The 23,270-nt window shown below is 46.2% G+C and overlaps 1 protein-coding gene across 1 annotated transcript in view; it reads left to right on the top strand.

The window, feature by feature from the left end:
• The first annotated feature begins 2,451 nt into the window (after positions 1-2,451).
• The window catches only part of rai1 (retinoic acid induced 1), a 52,833-nt gene continuing 32,014 nt past the window's right edge, over positions 2,452-23,270 (top strand). The window contains exon 1 of the mRNA XM_084926110.1: positions 2,452-2,695. The gene's annotated coding sequence lies outside the window, so the exon portion shown is untranslated. The remainder of the gene's footprint in view (positions 2,696-23,270) is intronic.

Below are 23,270 nucleotides of genomic sequence, written 5' to 3'. Positions count from 1 at the left end.
TCCACTCAGATCCGCACTGATCAAAAAAAGAAAGAAAAAAGAAAAGAAAACAAATGCGTCCCCAGGAGGATAAGCTGCACCGAAATGATTCAGGGCCCTGCGTGGTTTGGTTTGGCTCTGCGCGTCCAGTGGCATCGCCTTAAAGGTGGACGAGGCCGAAATGTCACCTGCATGTCAGATTGACATCTTTGTGTCCCATTTCACCTTAAGGGAGGGAAGGAAGGGAGCATTGTTGCTCCGTGAGCAGCGGGGCCTGTCCACGTTGTTTTTCACTCGGCTGAACAACAGCCTGGCGGTAGCTTACGCGCTTGTGCCAGCAGCAGGAGGACGCTCTGTGTCTGAGCTCATGAATGATTAAAAGACGGCTATTTCGCGGCTGCAGCTAAAATTGGGAGTTAGCCCTGCCTTAGCTATAATTAGAAAGCAGATGGAAAGCGTTCATTTATAAAAGCGCATAGGACGGTTTAGACGTTTTCAGGTGACCATGCCCCGTGTGTGTGTGTGTGTGAGTGAGTGAGAGAGAGAGAGAGAGAGTAGAGGGGGTCTGCGTTGGGGAGGTAATGTAAGCGCGTGTCCCGAAACTTCCCCCACCCCCGCACCCCGTCTGCTGTCAAGGTCAGACGGAGGCGCATCCTTTTGCGTCAAGAACCCGGTGGGGAGAAATTAAACTCCAAATCAATCGCCCTTGAGCCGAAGGCGAGCACGCGGATACGCCCGCGTGCCACTGAGTCTCGTTTGTTTTGTGAACGTGTGAAAAAAAAGAAAGAAAAAGCAGCCGAGCGTGGCTCTTCTCTGCTCTTCTGCTCATCTGTCCATCCTGGCGCGTGCGTGCCAGGAGCAGATCACGGGCCATTGCCGTAATTGCACAGCGAGCGATATACGGAAGAGAAGGGTGGGAGGAGCAGGAGGAGGGGGCATTCTGAACCCGATGAAGCGCCCTTGGCTGCACGGGAGAAATTCAAGAATGACCGAAATAGGCGAAGCTCGAGCAAAGCGGAAAGAAGAGGAGAAGACGCTGATTACTGACGCGCGCCCGGGCACGCTGCCGGCAGCGCCTCGTCTGTCACTCAAGAGGGAGAGGAAAGGAAAGAGAGGAGGAGATGGCTGAATGGGAGGAGAGTCACAGTCCCACTCCCTCCTCCCCCTCCCCTCCCTTCCTCCTTATTTTCATTCATGGCACAATCAGTGACACATGCCTACACATATCTCCCCCATGCAGTGCCTGGCTCGCTCTCTCTCCGTCAAAAGACCGCTCTGTCTCTCCCCTTTACACACAAGCACACACACGCACACACACCGCACACACCTTAGCATAGGAGAAAACACCCCTCCCCTTTTTTTTTCATTTGCTATCTAATTGTCTCATAAACACCAAAACACACTGCAGCTCCCCCCCCCCCCCCCCCCCCCCCCATCTCTTCCTATCACAGTCTTTCACACTGGGATTTTGGTCATCTCTTTTCATACGTGAGTAAACACAGAGAGTATGTCTCTGTCCCCCATTCTCTCTCGCTCTCTCTTACACACACACGCACACACACACACACACACATATTCCAGATAATAACAAACGACAACAAACACATCCAACCCAAACAGGATAAACAAAAAAAGAAGGACACAACAAAACAAACACAGACACGGGCAACTGCACACTGAAAATTGCATATTAAATTCTCTCTCCTTCCCTTCTGCACACACACACGCACACATACACCCATACACCCATACACGCACGGTTGTCTTTCCAGACACACATGCAGCTTCCTCGCCACCCACTCAGAGAGAGAGAAAAGTGAGGAAGGGTGGGAGCGAAGGGAGGGAGGGAGGAGAGGAGAGGAGGAGGGTGAGCGAACCTGAGAGAGAAGGCTTTGAAGCTGCCGCTCACCCTTTCTCTCTCCTGCCGAGTACCTCAGAGTGCAAGAGAGAGAGAGAGAAGCAGGTGGTCCCACAGCTCAACCACTCCTCTCCTTCCTCCCATCAGCACATCAGCAATCTCTCTCTCCCTCTCTCTTTCGCTAGTCCTGACACACAAACACACACACAGGGCGATAGCAATCACCCCACACTCACACACACACACACACACACACACACACACACTCACACACACACACACACCCATCTGCTCTCCCTTGCGCACACATTTCTGAGTGGTGACTGTCAGACAAGCTCCTGGACTCCCCAGCAGAGGCTGCAGGACCACGCACCCCAGTGTCCCTCCAACCTCCCTCCAATGCTCACCATTGACCCCCCCCCCTCAAAAAATCTAATTCCATTATACATTCCCGACTGGTAGGAAGAGGGCCGTCTTCTAATTGCTTTCTTATCCCCCTGAGTCCCCCTCACTCTATCCTCCACCACCACCACCACCACCCCCCCACCACCCCTCTTCTCGGCCCGCCCCTCGCCCTACGTGCACTCGACATGGCAGCAGACAAGCAGAGGAGGGAGGCGAGCTAGAGAGCAGGAGAGAGGGAGAGCAGGAGAGAGAGAGAGAGAGAGAGAGGCAGGCAGGCTGCTGCTATCAGGGAATACTGGTGCCATTTTCAGCATCGCAGGCTAAAAGGATTGAGCCTCGCCGCTGTACGCTTGGCTCGGCTCAGCTCAGCTCACCTCAGCTCAGACCAGCTGAACAAGAGGGGGACTGGAAGGGCCAACAAAAGAAGGAAAGAACGGCTGACCCCTAACACAGGTACCACGCTTCTCCCTGACATTTGCATCTCTTCTAAGGCAGGATACAAGTTGGAGCGCAGCACAGTGCAGATGGAAGTGTGAGCAAGGTGTATTGGCCAAGGGGGTGTGTTTGTGTCTGTTTGTGTCTGTTTTGTCGATGTGTACATCTGTGTGTGCGTGTATGTGTGTGTGTGCCTGTGCATGCTGAATAGAGGACAGCAGGGTCTCTCGTGTGACTGCGTTCTATTTTCATTTGCTGGGTGTTTTTTTTTTTTGGAGGGGGGGGTTCAGAGAGGAAGAACATTTGCCTCCCACATAAACACACACTCCCAACACCTGCTTCAACCCTGTTTTCCACCAGCATCTGTCCAAACAACAGGCACCAAAAAAAAAATTAAAGCCATATCTGCCTGCAAAACACATGGATAACAAGCAGCGGAGGCATGAGCTGCAACCTCTCTTTCTGTTTGTCTGGGGTTTGTTTGTTTTTTTTCCTCCCTTCCAAGCTCCGTTCAGCATCCTGCGCCTTAGGATGTGTTACGTAGTCTTCTAACAGGACGCTATGTCAGAGCAGCGATGTGTCATAGCACGCTGTTTACTCTGCCTATTGCATAAGGACAAATCTGAAATACACACATCAATATTAATCTTATGAAACCAGTGATGAGGTCAGATTGTAAAATGTGTTTAGTTTGGAATACAGATAAATTTTTCTAGATCTTTGTATTTTGTTTGTGTGTCTGCATGGAGTTTAGGCACAGCGTGTTAAAGCTCATATGCTATTTTTAGTATGGCATTGCCTATTTCCTGGCTCTGGATGCATGCTGTACGGTACATATGCACACTGATCTATATGTGAGTGCTGCACGTCCAACATGCTGCATAGCTCATTTCTGAGGTGCCTTTACTACAGCGTGTCATTAAAAGATGCACCGAGACTGCAGTGTCACTGCTGACTGAAAGTGATGCTACCGACAGCTTCGTTCACCCCGAGGAGAGGGAGAGATGGGATGAGGTGGACAGAGAGTGTGCGAGGGAGGGAGGGAGGGAGGGAGGGAGGGAGGAAAGAGGGCTGAGGGAGAAGGTGTGACAGAGAGAGAGAGAGAGAGAGGGAGAGTAAATAAAGCGAGGGGGGAGGTGGAGAAAGATACGGCAATGTGTGTGTGTGTGTGTGTGTGTGTGTGTGTGTGTGTGTGTGTGCGTATAGGTCCATTTGTGTTTATGTGCTGGGATAGGACGAGAGGGAGAGAGAGAGTGCGCACAGCGGGGGAGGAGGGGTAACGACGCGATAACGCAGAGAGGGTGTAGAGAGGTGTCAGGGAGAGAAAACAGAGGTGAGATGGAAAACAGCAGTGGCGTGTGTGTTTGTGTGTGTGTCAGGAAATATAGTGACAATATGCACACAAGAGGAAGAATAAGAGAATGATAGAGCGGGAGAGGGGAAGTGATAAGAGAGGGAGTAAAATATATGAATGGAAGATGAGGCCGATCCCCTATAGCGATGCAGCGGCTTGATTGTCGTCAAGCACGTAAACAGTGTGCGTGTGCAGAAATGAATTTTTTCCATGTAAAAAGAGTACAACAGCAATGAATGCACCACATATCTACAGTTACAAATCTCTTTTCCAGCAATACGTCTATAAGATTCTGAATGTGTGTTTAAAAGAAAAACTTAAGTTAAGAACTGCCCCACTGCTTTGCCAAAACATGGCAAGGCACTTTCCCTCAAACACACAATCGCTGCTAAAGAGACGGCAGGCTGTTGCACGCAATATGCAGAAACACACGCGAAAGCACACAAATCGTCTGCTCTCCTTCTCCTGTGACTCTTTCTCCTTCACACACAGACTATACACTGGCTTTCCTGCATGATGCAACACAATGAAAGGAAGCTGATTATCATGGAGATTGGGAGTCATGTGGAGAGCAGGTTTCTGTGTGTGTTTGTGTGTTTGCGCGTGTGCGTAGGTGTGTGCATGATGGCCTGTAAAGGGCATACTGAAATTGGCAACTCATTGTTGTGGTGAAATGAAAGGTGAAAGCTTCCCTCTGTTCTGTGTCCCTCTTGCTTTCTCCTCCTCAGCCCTCCACCCCCCTGCCTGTCTCTCAGTCTCAGACCAACACAAATATGTGAGGTCAAAGAGAGGAGAGGAGACAGAATGGGTAACAGAAGCACAGATTAAAGGTACATACCAAGGACGACAAGACACCATCCTTGTTAAAGACTTAAAACACCCAGCGGTTGTCTTTCTCTTCTCAATTGGCATTTGACCTTAGAACTGAAGAAGCTTCTCGGATGAGAGGTGAAACGTCTTCAAGTAACTTAAAGAAGTCCAGACGCTTTTCTTTGCAAGCTCCTTTGACTACGATGACCTGGATGACTGAGAACCTTCACAGACATATTCTCTTCTCAAAGTTTCTTCTCCTTAACTTTTAATCTTTCTATCTCGGCATTGATCCGTCGCTTTGTTTACATCGGATGTCTCAATTACTCCATAACACCATTTTTAACTAGGCTGTTTCGGTGTGCACGTGTGTCTCTGTGAGTTTCCAAGCAACACACTATAAGCCCCAAGTGCCCGTCTAATTGCCCCGGAGGCTCATGGTTATTTACTGTGAGGGGTTATTAGGCAGACACAGAGAAAGAGAGAGTCGGGGAGAGAGAGAGTGTTTGTCCCTCATTAAAGAGAAGAGGCACAAACACAAGCAGGGCTGTAGCAAGCAGCCAGACCACAGCACCATCATCAGCTAACGAATGTGGACACTCCACCTATGATTCATAGCATGTCATTTGTATTCATTCTGAGTGACAATTTCTGTTTTCTCATATGAAACAGCCGTAAATCTTCCCGTAACCTTCCCATTGCTGTCATGATTTCTGTCAATTATCGTCAATGATTTCTCAAACACGATGTCCTCTGTCAAGGTCTGCAGTAACTGTGTGTTTCAGCAGCACCTCGGCAGCTTGGCATGAGCACACTGCACACAGATGTTGTGCGCAGGGATGAAATTACCGGCTAAAGGTCGCAAAAAATGAGCTGCAGGTCCCTACCCACTCTATCTCTCATATGCATGTTCCCCTACTTTGCCACTGTGTCACAAGCTATTCACCACACTGCAAGAACCGCAGGGTTCACTGTTCAACATTCAGGTTTCAGACCAGGTTTACTTATAATGTAGTCGCACATTAAATAACCGCACCACAAATCGCATGTTTATGAAAATTAACACACTACCTGGTGGCGAGTTGTTTGCTATTTTTTAATCTGAAACTTCATAGCATGAAATCATGCTTGTCCTTTTGTACACCTGATTTGATCCCCCACGGGCTCTCTAACACATGAAGCACACACGCAGAAACACACATGTGCTCATGAAAGTATAGACACACAGCGTGCGACACGACGCCGCTCTGAAATCCTAATACAAGTTCAAACCCAGGAGTACGCTTCCTCTCATCACATCTGCTTCTGCACTTACACACAAGCCTGAAAAACTCTGCCTGCGTGGACATCATTAGACCTTACACAAACACACAAACACACACTGTGTATTTCCAGGAGCTCAGTTTGAGTGCAGTGTGATGGGGTGGGTACATGCTGTTCCAGTGAACATTATACGACGGCTGCTAACCTAGATCTGATTACACACAGAAGCTCGCTATATTCACAACTGTGTGTGTGTGTGTGTCTGTATGTATGTATGTGTGACTTACACTTAGGCCTAATGGAGTTTGCAGGTAATATGTTTTTATTGGAGCAGCAGCTAGGACAGTGTCGGTGTAGTGTGTTTGTCGAGCGATGGCTGATGTATTTCTCTCCACGAGAGTGAGGAGCATCAAGAGATGGAGATGGAGAGGGAGGAAGTTGGGGGTGGGGGTGGAGGTGTGTGTGTGGGGGGGGGTAGCAAGAGGTTACTGCAGGAAGAGAAGACAGGGGTTGTGATGAGAGAGAGGGAGAGAGATGGCAAGGAGGAGGGGGAAAGGAAAGGCTCATCTGTATGCTGCTTACTGTGAGCTGCTTGTTTGATCTGGAGGGAGTACTTAGTGCTGGATGGTGGGATGCTGCAGAGTAGGGAAGGCAAAAATAAGGTTCCTGCAAATGCGTGTGTGTGTGTGCATGAGAGAGCAATTGAGAGAGAGAGAGAGGAAGAGAGAGAGCGAGAGAGAGAGAGAGAGAGCGCGTGTAATTACGTGTGAGGTGTTGGGTGCAGTACTTTGCTCATTAAAAGGATCTGGCTGCTGTCCAGCTCCGCGCAGTTTATCAACTGTCCTTCATGTCTCTCATCCTCCTCCTCCCCTTTCTCTCCTTTCCTCCCCTTCCTTCTCTATCCATTTCTTTCCTGCTCTTCTCTTGCCCCTTTAGCTTTCTTCCTCTCCCTTCTCTGCACTTCATCCTCCTCTTCCAGGATTACTGCAACAAAACGCTGCTTTGCAATGGTGCTGATAGCCTGGGGGGGGGGGGGGTGTCTTTCATCACTGATGGATGTTTGTGCCTCATTAGAGATGAATAAAAGTGTCGGTGGAGCATCAGAAATGAAGACATTTACACATATAGCATGAGAAACATATATAAATGTAGGAAAAGGCGTTTCGTAACAAAGGTGAGACCGACAGCTTGTTAGCACAATACACCCATGGGGCGACTGCTAAACATTCAAATTCACATTCAAGAAAGAATCACCCGTCTGCTGCAGTGAGAAATAAAACACTCTTGTGCGTTGGTGAACACCACAGACCGGCGCCGCCTTCTGTATGTGCCCCACTAATGGTAAAGAAATGCATAATCAGGGCTTTCGCTCAGCATCAGCGAGGGTAGGGGTGATTTTGCTCGCGAATACAATGACTTCACTCACGCCTTCCTTTCTGCAAGCATATGGAGAATGATATATATGCTTGTTATTATTAAAGTTTTTGGGTGAGTTTGCAATTGTGGGACTAAGTTTTCTTTGCCTGCACAGCTGTTCAGCCCTGTGTGTCCAGCAAGCAAGGCCTCCGTTTTGGCTGGAATGCATATTGCGTGTGTCTGTGTGTGCGTGCAGGTAAACGAGTGCTGCTGCTGTTCAGCTAAGATGCGTAATGAAAAATAGAAGAACCAAATCAGGCAAATAAAAGATGACAATAATGCTGGAAAGAGTAAAAAAAAAAAAAGTGAAAGAGGCAGATGGAGAAAACAAGAAAAGAGGGAAACAACTGAAGAGTGATGGTAAAGCAGAGATCAGGGAGACGTAGGAACAGAGAAAGACAGATTAGGGAACGGTAAAATGAAATGATAACCATAACGCAATATGGAACACTTGAGCAAAATGGAGAAACGGCTACAAGTCAGGCGGGGAGATCGGTCGCGTGTGTTATGCGAGAAGGAGGAAGAAAGCGCATGAGATGGGACCGGGCGATTGTCAAGTATTGTAGCGGAACCAGAAACTGTCACCCGTTTCTCTCCTGTGTTCTGATCAAGGAGCAAGAGACACACTTTGAAAAGTTTTCTACCCACCTACCCCCTTCCTGCGTCTTCAAACAGCTGCTGGAGTTACATAACAGCGAGGTGAGAAAGAACGAGAAGCGTGAGAGAGAGAAAAGGGAAGAAATGACTTACAACGCAAAACTCACACATAGCCTGAATTAGGATTTATTTGTCACATGAACACAATTCTTTTCCCTTTACTGTTTTGACAGTGATGTTTCTGAAGTATCTTTGTTAAATTTATGACAATGACAATTAAGAAAGACAAGGATAGAGAAAGAAAAGGTATAGGAGAGAGGTGGATGTGTCTGTGATCATACTGCAACTTGAGTATATGAACAGAGTGTATTTAGGTTAAGTTGAATGTATCAGTGATGCCTGTTGTTGTTGGTAAATGTGGGTTAGAACATAGAAGATTCTCTGGGGTGAGAACTTAAGATACAGCGCATCAGTCTGACGGAACTTCATTTCCCAACATTCAGTATAACAGACAGCATGAATATGAACACATGCAGATACAGAACCTAAAACATTACTTTGGAGACATATTCCTGGATAGCTGTGAGATGGGTAACATGAGTAAAATTCTTCGTTATCTTAAAGAACAGAAATAAAAGCAGCACATTTAAAGTGTCTCAAAGTGAAAATAAACCAAACAGCTCTTTTTTCTTGCAATTCCTGCCTCTATATGATGATAATGATAATGGATTATATGGTCATCTCACCTGTGTGTGCACAGGGGCCCAACCCACCTGCTGCTCCAATCCTTTTGTTTATGTGAGGCAGCCAATCAGAGGAAAGCTGGCTTAAATATAGGTTGGTCCTAAAGAGAGATGAGTGAAAATGGCTTAAATAGCACCGATTCGCCCATTAGAAGGTGAATAAGAATTATTTTGAGTTGTGAATCCTGCCGAGCTACTTTTGTAGAGTACTCATAGTCATAGCGATTCACACTTGTATTTTATTGCTAAACCTCTTCAGTTCACCACATGCCATCAAACAAATAACCATGTGTGGCTGAGGAATGCAAGCTGAAGTGCCTGCATTCATCTACTCAACAGGGTTAGGTTCAGCGGGCTACATCACTTAGGTGCAAAAGCATGCTTCCCACACATATAGTACATATACTTATGTTTCAGCGATGTTGGGCCTGTCTGACCGATTACAGCACAGCAAATTGCAAACGCAGGTAAAAAAATAATGCTGCGGCTCCTCTCCAGCGCCCGTTGAGTACATCAGCCATGCCCCGCATTCAGTGCTGTTGCCAGGTTGCATGCTTGTTTGCTTACATGCACGTGTGCGTGGCTGCATGTGCCTGTATGTTTTGCTTGACTGCCTCTGTACTATGAACACAAAGTGAGTTCTCTGCCTGTGAATTAGCCTCCATAGCAACCAGTGCCACACAGTCAGCCAGCCATCCAGCCAGCCAGGCGGTGCAGTGAATGAACGCCATTCTGCTTGCGCGATCAGAAAATGGGTACAGGCCTGGTGCCAGATCTGGGTAAAGCGGGCACGTCGGTATGCCTATGTGCAGAGACAATGGGCCGTTGCTCTGGTGATGGGAAGGGCTGGTCGGGTAACAATGAGCACTGGTATGTGGATGACAAACAATGTCAACAGCAACTTTCAGCCACTTTGTTTGTTTTCCTACTGTTTCTCTTTTTGTCCACCACTATTTTTTGTTTGTTGCTCAGCATCTACCTACCTTTCATCCCCTGATCTCTTCCTGTTTGCTTTCCTCCTCTCTTCTTTCTCTTCTGTCTGTGTCTCTATGAGAAAGAGGTTGCGGCATTGCGGAGGTGGGTGTTGAGCGGGGGCATAGGAGAGTTTTTTTGTTTGGTTTTGTTTTTTTATCAGTATGTTATTGTCAGAGCCATCCCATTACCTTGGATACACACACACACACACACACACATATATGCGCCCACAAATACAGACACGTGAACACACACACACACGCATCTTAGACGTCAAACACACGTCAGATGCTAATAACTGACAGTCAAGCTCAGAAGCGAGCCCCACAGTACACAACTCACATGGCAAGCTGTGCTAAATTGACCAAACTGTTCCAGACAAAGATCTAAGTATAAACAAAATAATCATGGCACACACGTCACACATACGCTTTATGCTGGCTTCTGATCTAGATGGTAGCCACGTCCCAAGGTGCGCTGTTCAACCACCAGGAAAGGATGAGGGTGAGCAGGGGCATAGTTGGGACCTGGCTAATTGCTGATGTTCTCATGCAGGGAAAACATGAGGGAGATGCTAATGACCTCTCACTCAGATGTGTATCGACTGGCCCAGGCGTAGCCATGGTAGCCAGCCAGAACACATACACATATACACACACAAAACGCAAAATTACCTGAGGCTCAGATGAGGGATAAGTGTAAGCCAAATTTTTGAAATTAAATTATAATTTGATATCATCAATTATCTGACTTGTTAGGATGTCTTACTGCTACGTCGAGCTAAACATAATGAGTGCTGAGAATGGAGCGACTTCGCTGTACTTCACATTGATATTGCTTTTTATTATTCCTACCATTCTGGAGATAAAAAAAAAAAACTGTTTATTGAGCCCAAAAAAGGATATAAAGAGAGAGAAGAAGGGAAGGAGTGTGTGAGAGTGAAGGCTGCTGAACAGCCGACGCACCTGGTACAGGATAAGAATAGTAATCAATCACGCACATGCACACGCAGAGGCAAACATGTACAGAGCACAGCTGGGCTGCAAAAAAGCCATCTGTATTACCACAATATAACACTCAGTGTGTACGTACTGTGTGTGTCTCTGTGTGCATGTATACGTGTGCATGCAAGAAAAATCGAGATCAGCTTCCTATTCGCTCAACCATGTCTGTCTTTACGATGGAGAAACACACTTGCACAAGCCGGGATTAACATGCATGCTCACTAATATATGCAGACACCCCCCACCCCACACACACACACCTTCACACAGAGACTCATGCGGAAGCACTGACTTTCACCTGCAGCCATAGGCTACATAGCAATGCATACTAAAAAGACCAGGATAGAAGAGGGGCAAAGTGCAAATAGAGAGATGGATGAGACAAGTAGGGGTGGGGAGGCTGAAGGATGGATGGGTGAAAGAGGGGAGGCTGGTGACGGGGGTTTGTAGAGCCGGGGAGATCTGTAATGAGATCTCGGTGAGTCAGACAGGATGCTAAACTCTTATTCTGACTGGATAACCAACAAAGCCAAAGCGGGAATGCATTAGAAAGCATTAGGCTAGCTGGCTAATAGCAAAATCTGTGTCAATGGTATTAGAATGAAGTAACATCCACGGAATCACTCTCAAAAGCATTGATCTTCTTCTTTTTTCTAAAAAAACAAAACAAAACAACGAGCACAGGCATCCGGGCGGTGGATTCAGCTAAGGCTGGCAACAATTCACAGCTACCTAAGCAGTTTTCCCCTCAGCATTAAATTAGAATAGCTTAGCGTTGACCCACTGTTGCTTTTAGCGCGTTAGCTTGTATCAGAGTGTGAGTCATAAGCTTTGCTGGGAGAAGCCACAGCACAAATTTAAACATCAGAGCAGTCAACAAACCCTGGGCTATCTCCGTGGCCATATTTATTCATGCGGTGTGACACCCATGAACATGCACATGCACGCACGCACACACAAAAACGCAAACATAATGAAGGCACATGCTGAGCTTGGGTACAAACTAGAGCAAAAATAAGCAAATGCATCAGATTTATGTAGGAGAAAGACGGCAGTATTAGACATTTTTCTCACTGTCAACAAATCCTGCATAAAAGGCCAACACAGAGAATAACTTGGTCCAAAAGGCGAGCGTTTTGTGTGCACCCAACACCAGAGCGCTACGGTGGTAAGAAACTATTAAAAGCGCATAAATGAGCCACTGTGTTGCATCGGGTGACACTTTACTTCATTATGACAAACTCCAGGCTAGTTTATTTTGAGCGAGTCTTTCATATACTGTCCTGCTGCAATGAATATTAATGCGTATTAATCCGCAGCGGAAAATAGACCCGTGATAAATGCAATCTTTACTTCCAACTGGGAGATATTGTCGAAAAGCTACACTGCCCGGCAGTTTCAGGAAATTATCTTTGCCTTTCTTAAAGAATAAAACATTATAATTGTGAGCAGCTTCAAAAATTTACATTAGCTGAAAAAAAAGTGCTGCCCTTTCTTATCCTTTAGGACAAGTTAGTAATTCAGAAGTGGCAGTAAGTTATTCTCTCTTTTTCCATGTTTTTCCTCTCTCTCTTCCTCCTTTGAAATTTCTCTCCATCCCTCTTTGTACCTCCATCTCTTCTCCGTAACTGCTCCATCTTTCAATAAAGCATTCTGCTTTGCAGCTTCCTCCCTCCTTTGAGTTATCCCCATCTCACTCTCTTTATCTTCTCTCAGAGCCTCCATCTTTCACTGTTTCTCCCTGCCTCTTCCGCTAGCCATCTTTCTCTCCCCGGCTCCCCTTTCTTTAACCTTTTATGCTCTCCTCTTACTCCTCTCCACCTCTTTTCACTCTCTTTCTCTCGCAGCGTGTGTCAGCTCCCTGTTTCAGTCTTTCCATCACCACCCCTCCAACCCCCCCGCTCCATCAGCATCCTATACACCACACCTCCTCCCCTCTCACTCCTGCCTCTTTCTCTTTCCTCCTTCCGCCTTTTTCCATCTTCAGCACACATCTGCTAGTCTAACACCAATCGTCTCCCTTTTCAGCATGCTATCCTCACACCCATTACACTCTTCCCTTCTCCACCCCTCTATCTCACTTTCGGGTTATGACGTGTGATTGCATATTTCTGCCTCATTCAAGCAGCCACATGCTCGCACATAGACGCGCGCACCTTCATCCCCGTTAATATATTCCGTGTGTATAATGTCATCGTCAAGGTTAACAGCTGAGGTGCAGTGGTAAGAGGAGCCAAGGGTTACTGGCAATGTAGGAGCCACATTGTTGTTATGGGGTACTCTTACTGATTAATGAGTTTCACAGCTCAATAATCAGCAACATCTAAGTATTTTAGGGTAGAAATTATGTAATCCAACGACCTTTCATATACATCATCAAGGAATGCATTGAAGGATAATTGAAGATCCTCTAATCAAATGGTAATTATTGTCATAAATGTTTGGAACTGAAGGCAATCAGAGAATTTCATGCTGTTTTAGCCTCAGCCCCAATCCTCCATCCCCTCATTTATGTTCATTAATATGAAGGACTGCCATTGTTCCATGGATAATTCATTGACATGCATGGCGGCAGTGTCCCCGTGTTTGTTTGTGTGTGCGTGCGTGTGTGTGTACATTCACCGCGGCGGGCGAACAGATGCAAAAGGCATGACAAGAAAATAACCTTCCCTCCTTCGTCTCTCACGTTGACGAGACGCCTCTATTGCGCTCTCACCACGCCACCCCACCCCACACCCCACGCCCCTCTATTTTTATCATCTTTGCACGGTCTCTCCGTCTCTCGCGCTCGCTCTTTTGCTGTCTGACTCTCACTCTTTCAGCCTCTCTGTCCTTGGGTGTCTGCAGCCAGCTGTGTTTTCAGGCCATTAGTGCCCCCCCCCCTCCATCCATTTTCCCCATCACCGATTCCTCCAGCAGACCTCACCCTCCTCCTGCCCCCCCTCCATCTCACTCTCCCTCTTCCTTTCTCCTCCTCCTCCTCTTCCTTTCGCACTCCTCTGTCCCCATGACCACTGGGGCTCCATTGTCAAAGCAACTGCTGATAACAGCCTCGTGTTTGGCCCAGCGTTCTGTTATGCCACTGCACCAAAATATCAGATGTCTGTGCACATCCTCATCTGTAAACATCCACAAGATACATATGAATGTGTGCTTGTAACAGGAAAAAAAATACAATAAACGCACGCATTATTTTTATACATGCATGGCTGTTGCAACATTCACACACCCGCATACAACAACAAATCTACCCAGTCAGCACCTTCCCCTTTATGTAAACATCTTGTTGTGCTGCTAGCCTCTTGCGGTTGTTTCCCGTTATGAAAAGTTATTGCGCTGCATAGTGCCATTTACTTTTCTACACCCACCCTAACTCACTCATCATAATAAAAACGTGATTAATCTACTTTCCTGGTGGCTTGCTGATGCTTAGAGAGTCTGGCCTTCGAACGCACAGCGGAACAGAGGGAGCGAGAGAGAGCAGGTTGTCTTTGAGAAAGTGGGCCACGGATATCGCGTCCCCGGTGGATCTGTGCGGTCAGCAGAAGAGGGCTGGCCCAAGTCACTCGTGATGCAGATGATGATTACTGTTTCATCTTCTTTTCCAAGTGGCTTGAAATTAGTGCAGAATCCCAGTAGCTTCGATTCCTGGATCACCAAAGTAGGGCTGGGGTTAAAGAAGAAGGGCGTTAGTCTAGAATAGACATTACATGACACTATAACACATAACGCAGCTGACTCATGAGGCTTATATCACTAGTTTCCTATCTTTCTAACTTGAAGTCTGTTACAGATAAAACTAGATCTATTTGCTCAGGTTGCTAATAATAGTCAAAGCAATATGAATGTTCCAACCAAGTAAATATAGCCAAGTAGAGCACACATATAAAAAGATTTACAGCATCACATCAAAATATACCATGCATCAGTAAAAAAAAAAAATCTCAAACCAGATTGGATCGTCCTTTTCTGACTGAAGACAATCAAGGCACTTTTTTTTTTGGCCTATGATTATTATAAATGAATTTGTACTACCATATTTCTGCTATGCCACTGTGTCTGTGTGTGTGTGAATGTTTGGTGTGCGTATGTGAGACACACACACACGCACACACACACACACACACGCACACACACGCACACACACGGAATCCATTTTCGGTTCCCTTTAACCACTAGAGGACAATAAAAATGGGTCGTCCTAAAAGAGGGGGACATGCACACACTCACACATATACACAAGATGATGGCCCGTTGCATCATCTGCATCTCGTCTTCCTGTCGGCTAACACTCCCTCCTCCTCCTCCTCGTCCTGCTCCTTCTCCTCAGTCTGTCCTTCCTCCCATCCATTATGCGCACCCACCCACCCACCACCACTCTATTGATTGAGCCATTCAATTTCCGGCCATAATTCAACTACACTGTTGCACTTGAATATGTAAATGAGCCCATGGGGGTTGCTGGTGCTGTTGTTGTCATGGAAACCTCTCATCAAACGCGCATGAGAGACACATGCGCACTCCCGCACGCACAACGGCTTCCTTCGGGGGTTAGGAAGGAGAGACAAGGTGAAATGAGCTTGTGCGCGCGCTGTGCTCCTGTGAAACCGAAACTTTGACAGAGGCTGAAATGACCTCACCGCACCCTTGCTTGTGTGTGTGTGTGTGTGCGTGTGTGTGTGTGTGTGTGCGTGTGTGTGTGTGTGTGTGCGTGTGTGTGTTGGTAGGAATCCTGGATGTATCTGTAGCCTTGCGATTTTTAAGACCACCCCCCCCCACACACACACACACATACACACACCCACCATCATCTCCTTCACCTCCCTTTAAATTCCCTGCCCTATCTCCCTCTCTCTCGCTCGCTCCCCCCCTCCCACCATGTTAGTGCAGCCCTCTAATCGCACTGACAGGAGAACAGCGCTCTGTGTGGCTTCTGCCACCATGCATGCACTGAAACACACACAGGGAGCATAAACACATGCAGAATTAATACATCCTCCGTGTTTTCTCTTTCTAGCTCATGCACGCCACCGAAAACTTCCAGACACGAACAACCGCGGTGCGCATCACTCACAGCCTCTCGTTTAGTCTCGTGTGTCATTAACGTGCTCCTCTCCCTCTGTGCTGCTTCCTGCTCCGTGTGGTAGCTTTTGGGACATTTTTGGGTCACGGGGATGCCACGCCGATCTCTCAGTGGGGTTTTTTTTATGTGTCTGTGTGCGAGGGGGGTCAGGGAGATTCAGGGGCAGTCTGTGATCATTGCAATATATCTTTGCATTGGTTATTGTGTGTTTGAGGCATATGTCTGTGTTTTTGTGCATGCAAGACATGGGAGGAATTAATTTTAAAGCCCCTGAAAACACCCACAAGTTTTTGTTTGACACGGAAGAAAACATTCAGATTTAACCAGCAGTGCAGCCAAAGCTGAGCAAACAATACACTTCAAACACTTCTGTGGCTGCTGCACTAAAGTATGTGACATCACCTTTTTCTAGATTAGCTAAACCCACTTTAAGCTGGCAAAAAAAGGAAAAACAAAACTTGTGTTTTGTTTTTTTGGTTGGTTTTTTCTGTAGGTTAGGGTTATACTCCTTCCAAATTAGTATAACAGAATGCAGGCAGCTGTTCAATTCATCACTGCAAAGCTTCCTACAGATAAATTATTAATGCAAGTCACCCAAGCAAGGGCATTTATCCGAGCAATAATAAGGCATTTGATGATGTGGTCGGGGTTAAAGTGTTCAGCTGGCAGTTGAGCCGCATCCATGTCATGAACAATGACACTTCAATTTGGCAATGAATCAAGAGGGAAGCATTTTCTTACCCCTGAAAAAAAAAAATACAAATCCAACAAATGTTTCCCACAGTGGTTTTGTTTGAACTCAGTTTTGGTGGAAAGTGGAAGACCTAGTGGGCATATATGAGTGAAGGCTTGCTCGTGTGTTCACAGGCATGTACATGTGTGCGTATGCATGTGTGTGCACACTGCTAGGCAAATGAGCTTGTCAGTATGCGGCGCAGGCCTCTCTCTGGTGGCAGGCAGATGACAGTGCAGTGATTGGGCTGATTTCACTGAGGACGTGAGGGGAAATCTGAAGGCTGCCTCAGGGCTCAGGTGCTTATCACCTCCCCGCACACTGACACGCACATGCGCACACGCTCGTGCACGGATTCGGACGCATGCACATACACACAGAGGTGTGCGTACAGCTACCTTTTACAGCCGTCTCTATAGACACACGCGCACATACAGATGCATGGACAGACGCATGAAACCAGAGACATGGACAAGTGCTCACCTGGGTGATACACACATGTATGTACTTACATGCACTCTGTCTCTTCTACTTTATTACAAAGTTAATTATCGAAATCTCTTGCGAGAGTGCTGCACCATACCGTCTGTGTGTCTGACCACCCAGTGCTAGCAACACATCACACACACACACACACACACACACACACACACACACACACACACACACACATCTGCAGGATTCTGTGCAAGAGAGAGCAATAATTATAGCCCAGGGCAGGTGAGAAAGGGGAAATTAGAGTTTGTGTGAAGGTCTGCATGCACTTCCTAAGACAATAATTGACAATTTATTACTGCACACATGGCAGTTGGCATTTTACAATGGATTTTTTTCTTTTTTTTTTTCTTTTTCAAAGGAATGGCTTTTTAGATTTCTTTGCATGTCTGTTGATAGCATTATCTGATAATTACCTTTCAAATATTTTTTGTCATAGTAACAGATTGTGTTTTTACTGTTTTAGTCCCTCTCTAGTCAACGGTTGCAGTTCAGTAGTAAACTGCTTGGTTTTGGTCATTTTGATCATCATGTTGTGCCCAAGCTTAAATCCCAAGCATCATATGAGTCAGTGTGTGTTTTGCATTTCACGTTTCTATATAGTTTGTTCAATAAGACTCACTCTCCCTCCCTCCTTCTGCTCTTGAATGAACTTCAAGAGCAGCTGTAGACATAAAGCGCTCATTTACACATTTAGAAAGGCCCTTTGCTAAACAGTATCATTCGATCTGAGTCAGAGTCTTGTTGGTTTAATTAATTTTTAGATCTGAACACAGCATAATCCAGCTTGTTTAGCACTTTTGTCTCACAGCAAGAAGGTGCTGGGTTCGAATCCAGGCTCTCTGTGCAGAGTTTGTTCCCTCCTGCTAATATGGCTTCCTCCTACAGTCCAGAGACATGCATGTCGGTTAATATGTGGTTTTAAAATGGTCATAGGTTTGAACAGTTGTCCGTCACTGTGTGCTAGACCTCTAATAGATTGGTGACCTGTCCAGGCTATAGGCTTCCTCTCACCCTATGACAGTTAGGATAGGCTCCTAACTGTTGTGGGATCTCAATGAATTGGGTAAGTGAAAGAAAATGGATGGTTGAACACAGCAATAAGACGAGGGTCTTGATCTTGTTACATATGAAATCTGCATCGGTTCATTTTATGATGTAATCTGCATGCTTGGAGCTCTTCTAGTCAAGCGTATTCTGCACACCGAGAAACAGATTAGCAAAATTAACAGCTGCCAGCAGCAAGCTGGAGAATGAATTGAGGTCTGACCTGGACAAGCAATGAAGTACGCTGCTTCCTCCATATGTTAGACCTTATTTGTGTGTTTATTCCTCTTCCCTCCCCCCCAGTCCCTAAGAGTGAACACCGCTGCGTGGCTTTAGGTGATGCATTATGGTGCGTTTGAAGTCATTTCTGGTGCAATGCAAAAACTACTGCTGAGAGTGCACTAGCAGCTGAAGTTATTATCTCTCAGATTAAATGTCGTGCCGCTCTAAACTGGGTATACGCTATAATTCATGTAGCATTGCCGAGATAACGCGAGGACTTGCAAAGCTAGTAGCATTAAACATTACACGGTGTCCTCCTTTTCTGTCACCTGAGTGATTTTAGTGCTTTGGCGGATAATTTGCAACTATATCTGTTGACTGGGGGTTGTTTTTCATTCAGCTCCAAAAGCCATTCAGTAATGGTAACTTGTCCAAACCAATGCAACAATGCCATTTTGCTTCAGTTCACAGAGGTGCAGCAATTTACAATGAATTACCTTTGATAGTTCACAAAAGATTGAAATGGGAAGTGTGAAAGAGGGTTAAGGGGAAAAAAGTACTCACAAATGACAAAAGATAAACTGAGGGTAAGGGACTGTGAGAGGTTCAAGTCTTTGGTCTCACTCCACTTGGTAAAAAAAAAAGTGGCTCAATAGCTGCTGTCAAAGAGAAAGAGATGTTAGACAGCCTTTCTATTTTCAGCATGTCTGTCCATGTGCATGTTTGTCTCTACGTCCGTCCTTCTGTCTGCTTCTCTCCGTATATTTGTCTTTCTCCAAACTCACAAATCTGTCTGCAGCAGGAAAGACTGTAAATTAAACATCTAAGATTTTCTCTCTCTCTGTCCTTGGCTGTTATCCCTTTGCTCTGTTCCTCTCACCCTCCTCCCCTGTCTTATGCGCTCAATCGGCCCTCCCTGGCTCGCCCCCGACTGTATTTCTTCTCCTTCCTTTCATCTCTGTCCTTCCCTGCTCTTCTCTCTGGGCAAGATAGAGAGAGAGAGAGCGAAACAGAGAGCAAGTAAGGGATGGAGCATGGAGGCGGAGGACTGGGGTGGGTGGAGATCATAGAGGCGATGAGGCCGTGTGGAGCGGATGGATAGACAGATGCATTGATAAGGGCTGCCGACTCCACAGCGCACTTGCTGCATATCCAATCTCTCTCGCCCTGTCTCTCTCTCTCTCATCTCTCTTTTTCATTTCAGGACTAATGCTCCCCTAGCCTTCAAATGTCAGTTCAGTATGGCAACCTATTAGATGGTTAGCCAGAGTGGCTGACAGCTCTCTCCCTCCCTCCCATTCTCTCTTGCCTTCTCGCACACATTCAGGACAGAATTATTGTCTGAGGTTTTTGCAGTCTTTCAGAGCTGGCAAGAAAGACATGAGACAGACAGATACTGAGGGAGTATTTGCATCTCAGCCGCTACTCCACCTCCCCGCTGCTGGAGTACTTTTCCTCATATAGGTCATTGTATTTAAAGCTATCATAATGAACATTAAATACCAGCCAGTGACGACATGACTACTTCCTTGTGAAAGAAAACGGTTGTCAACCCACCAGTTTCCTTCAGCTTTATGTTTGAAAGCTTATCGCCATAGTTTTAGAGCCTCGACTTTACTGTTTATGTCACTTCCATCGTTCTGGCTGCCAAAAACTTATTAGGAACGGTTTTAGTTAATATGACTCTTTTGATATACAGCGCTCCAGCCAGGATCTGTTTGGCCAGAAGTGGGAAGAGCCACAGCAAGAATCCCAAAACACAGTGGGCATCAATGACCACAGACATGGCACTGATTAAGTCAGACACAGTATGACTTAATCAGCCAGCCTACAGACCAACTGTAGGCTGGCTAAAGCAACGTAACGTAAACGTTACATGTGGAGAAGGGTGTCTGCTGTGCCATCAGCTGATGTGTGACGGCATTAAGATCAGTTTTCTGTCTCGAAATTGTGTTTCTTTTCTTTGTCCTTATAATTTGTTACATTTTAAAGAAAAAAAAAAGACATGTAATGGTGAACTTTTGCTTTGGATCATTTAAGTACACCCAGTTCATAAAATTACAAATGAATAAATGATAAGAGTAACTGATATTTTCACTTATGTAAAAATGTAGCATCTGAATACTCTTCTGAGCCATCGCAGCCTCACTGTGAAAGCAAGTTTCAGCAAAAGAAAGGTAGAGTGAGCAAGAGAGAGAGAAAGAGAGCGTGCGCAAGAGAGAGAGAGAAATATATAAATAAACCAAAAAAGAGAGACAGAGGAGAGGCATGAAACAGAGGATTAGGGGCTTAGTTAGCCTGCATGAAATCCCCTTTTCCTCTCGCGCCCTACAAAGGGAAGAAGGCAATTGGCCACATTATACAAAAAGAGAAGGCGAGGGAGGTGTGTGGGGGGATTGAGGAGGGAGATGAAAGGGGGGGAGCAAAAAAAAAGCTTTCTGAATACTTTGCTGTTTTTCACATCTCCAGTCTTTCCACAGTGCCACTCAGCATGGCTGCCACCCCACCTGTGACATCACATATAGCAATACAGGAGGTTTTTTTAGGTTTGCCATTTTTTGGCAAGGTGAGGAGGTGGGGGGTGTGACATTGGCCTTGAAACCTGCTATGGTCTTGCCTCCAGGACAGACAACCAGGCAACTCAGTAAGAGAAAGAGAGAGAGTGATCACAGTGAGAATGAGGGAGAGTTGGGAGAGCAGGGGGGGACACGGTTGCCATGGTGACTTGCTGAAAGATGCGAGCACGCTTGTTTATCTGTGGGCCGGGCGAGCGTGCACGGCGGGCCCTCTAACCGAGCAGATGTGTGTGCGCGCGCGTTTGTGTGTGCATGTGTTTATCAGCATGTGGGTGAGGATACTCACGTGCAGACACACTCCAAGACCCATAAACTGACCCTTCCACAGCTTTCTTTGTAAACAAACCTACACGGACAAACACACAAACACAGCCTCACTTAATAGAAGCCCACCTTACCAGCTCGGTATTATTGAGCCAACAGGAGTGGGCTGATAGAAGCTAATTGGCCTGGTGTGAGCCGAGACTGAAGATAAGAGGAGGGACAGAAACAGACTGAGGGCGATAGACAAAGAAGGAAAGAAAATGAGAGACAAAACAAAAAAAAAGGATGCGAGGATGTAATGGAGTGGGGGAAAAAAAGAAGAGGAAAACAGCAGATGCGTAAGACACATTAGAGCAAAACTGAAGGAGTATAAAAAAGAGGTTTGGGAGTTTTCAGATAAATGGAAACAATGAAGATAATGAGGGAAAACAAATGAGAAGTGATTATGAGAATGAGAGAGAGTAAATGTGACGTGATGAGACGTCTTATGATGTGATGAGATTCAATGCGACGTGTGCAAGCGGGGGCATGCTTCCATGCTAGCAGAGAGCAGCCCCAGTCCCATAGGGCAGACACTGCAGGCGTCGTAGTACGTCAAAGGTCACAGACCAGACATTAAGCTGCAAGGCTGCATGACCACTGGTTTTACACGCATACACACACACACAAATGCACAAACATCGTCGTATGCAGATTCCCCCACAGAGATATGGAAACTGCTTAAATATTTGTGAAATCTGAGGTCATCACACAGAGGTAAAAACTGCAGACTGTGAATAGGCATAGCTGCACACAGGGTCACATGCATTTGCACATAATGTTCTCATGGGCTCTGTGACACTATTTGTGTCATCTGGAGGTTGATGTGATGTTGTGAACACGCACAGTGTGTTGAGCTTGCCCCATTACAGGCGACAGATAGACTTATAAGGCACTGTGTTAGCTGGTATGCCATGTGCTGGCAGCTTAATTTGCACAGAGGTATAAAAAATACTTGTGTAGGTGTGACTGTGTCCCTATTTATTCTTTGTGAGGTGAGTGCCAGAGTCACCCTCCTTAAAATAACAAGCTACCCCTTTCCCTTAGGACAGCAGACAGCCATCCATGCAAGCTGCCTGATCCCGAGCCGCCCTAGTTCACTGCTCGATCCATCTCCGGCTTTCTCTTCCTGCCTCTCTCCCCCTTCTCTCCATGTGCCTTTGTCTCACTGTCCATGAATCACACACACATAGTCAGTGATGGCCTCATAAGCTGAGTTTCTCTTGGTGACTTTTCTGTCTTTCTCTCGCCTTGTGCAACGTTGTGAGTGGAACAAACACATAAAAGTAAGGCCGGTGTAACCCACAACTCTGGCTGAAATGATCAAACATGCAGAAGGTGCACTGTTTTTAAGATAAGAGATATACACACACACACACACATATCCTAACAAGGCAGACCACCTTCACCTCCAGCTACGCTTAATGAGCTCTCCCCCGGCTAACTGGCCAAGAAGAAGCAGCGGTCAGCTGCCCAAATCTATCCAGCTTGCTCTAATTTTTTATCAGACTCTGCACTTGAGTGGCTGAGCCCTCGGCTCTGTCTCACTAGCTGTGCGGGATAGGCTGGGACAGAATAGGCCTCGTTCACTCAATTAATAGCGCTCTGTGTGTATGAAATGAAGCTGAAATGCATGCAGTGCCAAAACTGGAAAGAGTAGATAAATAAAGCGGCAAATGGTTTTAAGGACTTAGCAGTGTCTAATTTGCCACTAAAATGTGTTTTTATTGCATTTAAATAATGATTATAAACACATTTGTGGAGATATTCCACAGAAGATGGCGGGGGAAAAAATACAGCAGGGGCAAAATCTCATTATACCCCAGATGAATGTGTGTCTGTTGCAGCGTGAGTGTGCGAGAAAGCAAGCGTATAAATTCTTCATGCGCCTGTCTTCCTTGACCTGTATGTTACTAGATTGGGGAATGTATGTGAATGCCTGTGTTTGAAGGTGTGTATGGTTTCTAACCTG

This window comes from Perissodus microlepis, chromosome 4 (genome assembly GCF_051167445.1).
Source record: "Perissodus microlepis isolate ML-2025 ecotype Zambia chromosome 4, ASM5116744v1, whole genome shotgun sequence".
Lineage (NCBI taxonomy): Eukaryota > Metazoa > Chordata > Actinopteri > Cichliformes > Cichlidae > Perissodus > Perissodus microlepis.
The sequence above is the reverse complement of the archived record's forward strand: the minus strand, read 5'-3'. Positions and strand labels throughout refer to the sequence as shown.